Below are 7,470 nucleotides of genomic sequence, written 5' to 3' on the forward strand. Positions count from 1 at the left end.
GAAAAAAATTGCAGAACAAGGAAGAAATGGTTGCAAATTCCTAAGTTTTCCTATCAATAATTATTTTTTTTTTTATAAATTTAAGACTAAACTAATGCTATGAATTTAGGACTAAAATATGAATTCAGAACTAAAATATGAACTTAGGACTAAAATGTGAATTTAGGACTACAATTTGAATTTAAGACTAAAATGTGAATTTAGGACTAAAATTTGAATTTATGACTAAAATATGAGTTTCAGGACTAAAATTTGAATTTAGGACTGCACTAACTATTTCATACAGTTTGAGTGAGATGTTGTTTTGTTTAAGTTTTTTCTCTCTCTCTTTTTTTTTAAGGCAATCACATAAATACTGAGTTATTTCTGCAGAACTGTAACCCTAGTCCTAGAGCACAGAAATGGTCTTGTTTGAAAGTCTCTGTCTATGTCCACAATAGAGGATGTCTTCAGTCCCAGTGGCATTAATTTAAATGCGACCACCATACCTACAGCCGAGAGTTGTAAAGCGTCCGGCAGGGAAGCTATGTATTCATGACAGTGTGGACAAAGCTCTAGTTACACCGTCTGTGATGGGGTTCCACCGCTATCCTGCAGAGAGTCACTGTGGCGTCAGTTCCGAAATAGTAGCCGTTTCACTAGAGAGAGAGCCATCAGACGTTCTTCATGGAGCTCCGCGCAGATGCTGAGCCGGGCTTTGGCTGGTCGGAGCCCGGCTGCCCTGAGCCCGGTCACCCTTGCAGGCGACTCCGGGTCCCGGGGCCCTCACGGTGGGCCTTCCATCCCCCCTGGGGGCCCGATGACCCCGGGGACCCCCTGACACTTCCCAGCCTGCGTGGGCTGTGGGCGGAGCAGCAGGACCAAGAGGGTCCCTCAGGACAGGCCGGCAGCTGGACTCCACATCGGCTAGCATCCGCCTCAAGTGATCATTCTCTTTCCTTAGCTCCTGGAACTCCCTCTCTCTGGATGCAGCCACCACCCAGCTCTTTGCGACTCTGTCCTGATGGAAGAGGACCAGCTTGTGATGATAGTAGGAGGTGGTTCTCTCCAGCTCCTTGCCCAGGTCTTGGGCCATCTTCTTGTAGAGGTTGCGAATCTGGCACGTGAAGTTCATTTCTCTGTGCGCGCTGGCCAGTTTCTTCTTCATTTCCAAGCACTGAGCTTCCGCTTGAAACACTTTTCGGTCAAGTTGCAGGATGTATTGGTCCTGTTCATCCAGGGGGTTCTGAAGTTTCAGCTTCAGCGGCTGAATCTCCTTGTCCAGCTGTGAAGTTTCCTTCTGCAAAGAGGCTTCCTGGGTTTGCAGGCTGTGGATTTGTCGTGTCAGCTCCACGATCTCTTGCTTTTCTGCCCACAGTCGTCTGGCTCTGTGTTGCTGTTCCCCTTCGGGACTTGGAGGGGACCCAGGGCAGCCAGCATCCTCAGGGACGCCCTTCAGATCCAGGGCTGCCTGATGGGCGGGCTGATCACCATTTCCTGCTCCCCTCTTTGGCTGGACTCCCCGGGTCCCGGCACCGTCGTGCTCTGCCGGGAGGTCAGGCGGGGGGACGGCCTGCATCCCGGGTCCGGCACTGGACGGGGACTGGCTGGCTTGATCTTTTGGGACCAGCTCCATGCATGCCTTCGACGGCTCCCGGCTTTCTTCCCCCTCCTTCTTCTGCCCTTTCTGCCTCCATCTTGAAACTTCTTGGTTGAGCGGTTCGGGTCCTTCTGGAAAAGGAGTGTTTTCACTCTGATCCTTCGTTCTTTTCGTCAGAAGCTGTTCTCCATCCTTCTCCGATGTTCTGAGGATGGGTTTTTCCCCAGGGACCTGGGGCAGGTCGGGAGGCTGGTCCAGTTCCTTCAGTGCCTTCCTCAAAAAGTTGACAGTGTCCCTATCCACCAGCCTGCTCAGTTCTGTGTTCATTGCCGACAAGCACAGGGCTTGTAACAAGGGAGGCCTGGCCACCACCGCGGGCGGCCTGAGGGCGGCCTCGGCTTGTGTGGTTGGGCCACTCTCCTCACGGCGGGCTCCACACACTTCGTGGCGGGCAGAGCCCCTGTGGCCCAGCGCCTTCACGCTTCTTCGAGTGAGTTGTCTCTTCACTAGGAGAACCAGCAGCACAGTCCATAGGAGCACCATGCAGGGCAACATGGGGAGACTCGGGCTGTGTCCCCAGCTTTCAGAAATCAGCTGCAGCGCCCCCCACAGGTGCTCCAACACCAGCTGGCAAGTGGATCTGGCGGCCAAGAGGGGGCCCTCCATGGCTGCGTCGGGCTCCACAGCTCTGTCTACAAGTGCCAGAGTCCTGTGGCCGCAACGGACCACTCAGAACCCTGTGGAGAGTTCCACCTATGAGGTCAACGGTGCCCGGCAACCAGGGCAGAGCAGTTGGGCTGGGGGAGGGGAGGCCAGCCAGGTTCCAGAAAACTGTTGCCCCTGGCTTTGCTGTGAAGTAGAAAGTTGTCTCAATCACACAAGCCCTGGGGGAGGTGGGAAGGGCTGATCCCGGCCCGGAGCTCAGCCACTCAGGCCCACCTGGCCCTACAGCAAACCTAGGGGCTCAAGGCAGGGTCAGGTCACGTCCGTCCGTGCGCACAAGACAATCAGGGCAGAGTGTTCAGGCCTCCTTCCCGGGCGAGGCCCGTTCTCCTGATCTGAAGTTTCCCTTGGCTTCAGGGACTCCTGGTCCTGCCTGCAAATGTCCCAGGGATCTCCCTCCATTTTTAATTGCATCACATTAATAGCCTTTTTGATTTCAACTTAAGCAGATTTTAGTTCTTTTATTTCTCCAGAAAGAGATTCTGTAGTGTCATCTATGCTTTTTTCAAGCCCATCTATTATCTTTATAATCATTATTCTGAACTCTAGTTCTGACATCTTACTTACCTCCATACTGATTAGGCCCTTGGAAGTCAGTACTGCCTCTTGTTCTCTTTTTTTGAGGTGAGTTTTTCTGTCTTAGACCATTTTGTCCAGGAAGAATAGATGAATGAAAGAACAAAATACCGCAATGACAGCAATGACCCCAGAGAAATATACACTGAACAAATCAGAAGAGATCTTAAACTAAAAAAAAAAAAAAAATTGAAATTAAAGAATCAAAAGGAGAATATAACCAGAGGTGAACAGAATAGAGCAATACACTGGATCCTGTGTGTATTTTGGTCTGTTTGTTAGAAAACTAGATCCCAAAATTGTAAAGTAAGAACAACTTATGTGTGTACTATAATAAGATTAAATACAGTGAAAGGATAGAATGTAACTGTAGAAATGAAAATGAAAAAAGAAAAAAATGAAAAAAAGAAGACAGGAATATAAACAGGTGAACAGAACAGAGCTATACATTATAACCTGAGAGTATTTTGTTCAGTTTGTTTGAAGAAACTACATCTCAAAATTATAAAGAAAGAATAACATATATATATACAAAAATAACATTAAATACATTGAAAGGATAGAATGTAAGTGTAAAGATGAAAGTACAAAAATGACTTTAAGAAAACAAAACAAAACAAAGACAAAAAAGAGAGAATACGATCAGATAGGTGAAGAGAACAGAACCATATGCTAGATTCTGGGTGTATTTTGGTCTGTTTGTTAGAAGAAACTGCATCCCAAAATTGTAAAGAAAGAAAAACTTATATATATACAAAAATAAAATTAAATACAATGAAAGGATAAAATGTAAGTGTAAAAATGAAAAAAAGATTTTAAAAAAAGTTGATAAAGTAGTTTGGTCTTCCAGTGGGCAACAATGTCATATACAGGAAAGTCAGGGATAAGTGGACTCTGGAGGGCAGAAACCAGACTGATGTTTTGGTCATATTAAGTTTGAAATGACTGCTAGATATTTAAGTGGTGAGATCCAGCAGGAAATTGTTAATGAAAATCTGGAGCTCAGAGGAGAAGCCTGAGCTAAGGATGAACTTTTGGACTAGAAAGAACACATGTGGTATGGGACTAACTGAGCAGACCTAAAAATGGAGCGTAGTTGGAGAAGCAAGAAAGACTAAAGTCAATTTCCAAGACAATGCACCATTTGGAGGTTGCATAGAGAAGAGCAGGAAACAGCAAACCTGACAGAGAAGAAGCCCCAGAATCATGGGGATGAAAGCCAGGGAAGCACAGCGTCAGAAATTCAAGAGAGGGAGATGTGTTGTGAAGAAGGAGTTGGCCAAATACCCCAAATACAGCTGAGTGGTCAGATGGGAGGATGATACACAGGTGCCACTGAATTTGGCAGTGGGAGGCAGGTCATGGGCCTTGGCAAGACAACACGAATATCATGCGGACAATGGAGGACAGGACCAGGATGGAGGGTGGTGAGGTAACTAGGTTCAGACAGTGAGTCATAAGTATAGCTTGCTTCACAAGAAAGAGGAGCAAAGAAAGGAGAAGCCTGAGCTGGGTGGGTGAGGGGTCAGGAGGTGCCTTTTAGTGATGGATCGGTTTGTATACTGGTAACAGCGATCTGGTAGGGAGGGAGAGAAAAATTGAGAATAAGCAAGTAGTGGATGGTTTGGGAAGGGATAGTAGGTGGCAGAGGATTTCCTGGCTTTGTGGGCTGCAAAGGAAAGGAAGCAGAGAAGATGGACGGAGGTGGGGGTGGGTCTGTAGCCTTGTTGGTGGGTGGGTGAGGGAGAGCAACGATTCCTGGCAGCACACGTCCCCTGGCCTTTCTACATCAGCTCGGGAGTAATAATCGCAACATTTAGATGCAGGCAGAGAGATGACACTGTGTCACTTTGATCCAAATGGCATTTTTATGACTGTACTAAGTATGTTTATGACATCTGTAAGGAGAAAGTCTAGAATGCGGAGCAAAATGACACTATTGGGAGAGGACGTTGACATTTCTACTGACAGAGTGACCACCACACTTGCCTCCTTGTTCCCAAGGGACTTGTGTTTTCTCTAGTCTTTTTATGGTGAAGCATCTGAGAGGCTGATCATGAGGCCATATCAAGGGACCAGTGTCTCTGAGGTGTCATCCCAGGATTGGCAATGGGATCTCTGAGTCGAATCACTTGTCTTCCCAGATGAACTGGAACCCAGAGAGAATCATTCCTAAGCTGACATGACAGCCTTAAAGGGGATGGCTCAGATTCTATAGGTCTTTTTCCCCCCTGGGATGGGCTAACTGGACTCTCTGGAATGATTAGTACCTTGCCTGGTCTTAAGGGTCCACAGGGAGGAAGAAAATATTAGAGTTTTTATGACAGTAACATGATAGTAATTTTTATCTTATTCCCTTAAAATGTTAATATACTATAGTATATACCAACTATTAATACAATAATATATACATGCAATTTATGGCTAAATAAAACTCCATGTAGCAGTGACTGCTCGAAACCTTTATCCCAAGAAGGAAAGTGGTCCAGGTAGTTTGTGGGCCACTACTGTAAATAGCTAAGCCAACCGGCTAAGATATTTTTGTCCTTCTTTTTTTTCTTCAAGAACCCTGGTTCCCAAGGCAGGCTGTGATTGGCTGTTTGAATAGTCTTGCAGGCTGGCAGGAACTGAAACCCACTCTCCAGGATGAGCAAGATCTGGGCCTGGTCCCCTTTATAAGGAGGGTGCTTTGGCTAGGAGACCATGTGTGCAAGAGCAGAGTGGGGAGGGGAACCAAGACTTAGATAACTCCACGCCCTCCTGGCTGCACCAACGTCAAGGCAGCATATCGGGCTGAGCCCCGATTTTACATCTTAGACCACAGTGAGATAGTGAATCCTGTAAGCTCAGAGTCCTGCCTCCCTCCGTGTAGAGGGTCCTGTCACCCAACTACAGAACCCTAGATTTCCTCTGAGCACTGCCTGGGAACCCTGTGGAGAAGACCCTTCCTCTGCCAGGGACCCTGTCACACCCCTGCACAAGCTTCCATCCGTGCGGATACTTTGCCCCAGGTCCTGAATCTCAATTTTGCTGCCTGGCTCTCCAGCCCTGCCAACAACTTGTGAAGCCCCAACCTCTGTATGCCCGGCATACCTTACTACCCTATTTCTCATTCCCAACTGCTCATTGCTCCCCCTAACCCCTGACCGAGACACACACGGACACACGCTGTCCTCCCACCCTCCCATCTGATCTCCATTCTCAGCATAGACCAGCTGCCTTCTCTGCAGCCCACCATTCCCCTTAGGATTTTCCACAGGCTCCTCTTTCCTGCTGACCCCAATCCCTGCCTCTACCTTCTTTCTCAGCCTTGCTTCCAACTCTCTTCTAAGACACCCCTGCCAATGCCTTTACCTGGTAGCTTCTCAGCACCACACAATGGGGAGCACCTTCCCTAACTTTTCACTTGACTGTCTTTCTCTCTTCCTTCCTTCCTTCCTTCCTCCTCCCTCCCTCCCTTCTCTCCTTCCTCCTCCCTCCCTGCCTCCCTTCCCCTTCCTTCTCTCCTTCCTTCCTTCCTTCCTTCCTTCCTTCCTTCCTTCCTTCCTCCTCCCTCCCTGCTCTCCTTCCTCCTCCCTCCCTCCCTTCCCCTTCCTTCTCTCCTTCCTTCCTTCCTTCCTTCCCTCCTTCTTTCTTTTCTTTCTTTTTTTAAAGATTTTATTTATTTATTTGAGAGAGAGAGAGACAGTGAGAGCAGGAACAAAAGCAGGGATAGTGGAAGAGGGAAAAGCAGAAAAGGAAGAATGTTTGCATCTCTCATAGCATATGAGCTAAAATGATGGCCCTGCATTATTAACACACATATCAATTAGCATATATAATACTATGTGTATACACCTGCAGGGCACCCTTCTGTACTGATTGATTGGCCCACAGAGGCAATGGCTGCCCAGAGGCCAGGAGCCAGGGAGCATGGGAGCCTATTTCCAGGGCTCCTCACCCTCTGGTGCTCAGTGAGGCCACTTGGGAAATGAGGTTATCAATATCTCACCCATGTGAACCCAAGGGGCTGCACTCAAAGATTTCTTAATAGTAATAGCTAATAACCTTGTGTGTTCACTCTGCACCAGGTACTATTCTGCATCAATGCTCATATCAATCCTTTCTCTTCCGAAACTACTTTGAAAGCTGAGGGAACAGAGGCCCAGGCAGTTATGATTGCTCACAGCTGGTGAGTGGTGGCCTAGGGATTTGGTTTCGTCTAGACTATCTCCAGAACACTGTGCTGTAATGCCTAACACGTTCTAGGCAGCTGGCAGGCGCACACATGGTGCCCCTGGATTTACAAAGCCCTGTAAGTTAGGGCATCCACACTTACATTGACAATTTAAGGAATGACTTATGTCTGGGAGGAACTATTCTGCCCACTTGGATTTTTCTTGAGAATGTGGCCCCAAGTTTTCATTTCTTTTTGCTGGTCTGCACATATTCTCAGGTAATTTCTACAAGCTAAAATATCCTGTCCTATATTTAAAGGTTATAAGCAGACGTGCTTGTAGCTCTGCTTTTGCTTTAATGACCAAAGGAAGGTGGATAGCAAGAGAGAGTGCTCGCCCCATTTACCTGCATTAAGAGTGCTTTCAGGGGAAGTA

The sequence above is a fragment of the Mirounga angustirostris genome, unplaced genomic scaffold (genome assembly GCF_029215605.1).
Source record: "Mirounga angustirostris isolate CCGP_5_RB_7025 unplaced genomic scaffold, mMirAng1.0.hap1 SCAF_14, whole genome shotgun sequence".
Classification (NCBI taxonomy): Eukaryota; Metazoa; Chordata; class Mammalia; order Carnivora; family Phocidae; genus Mirounga; species Mirounga angustirostris.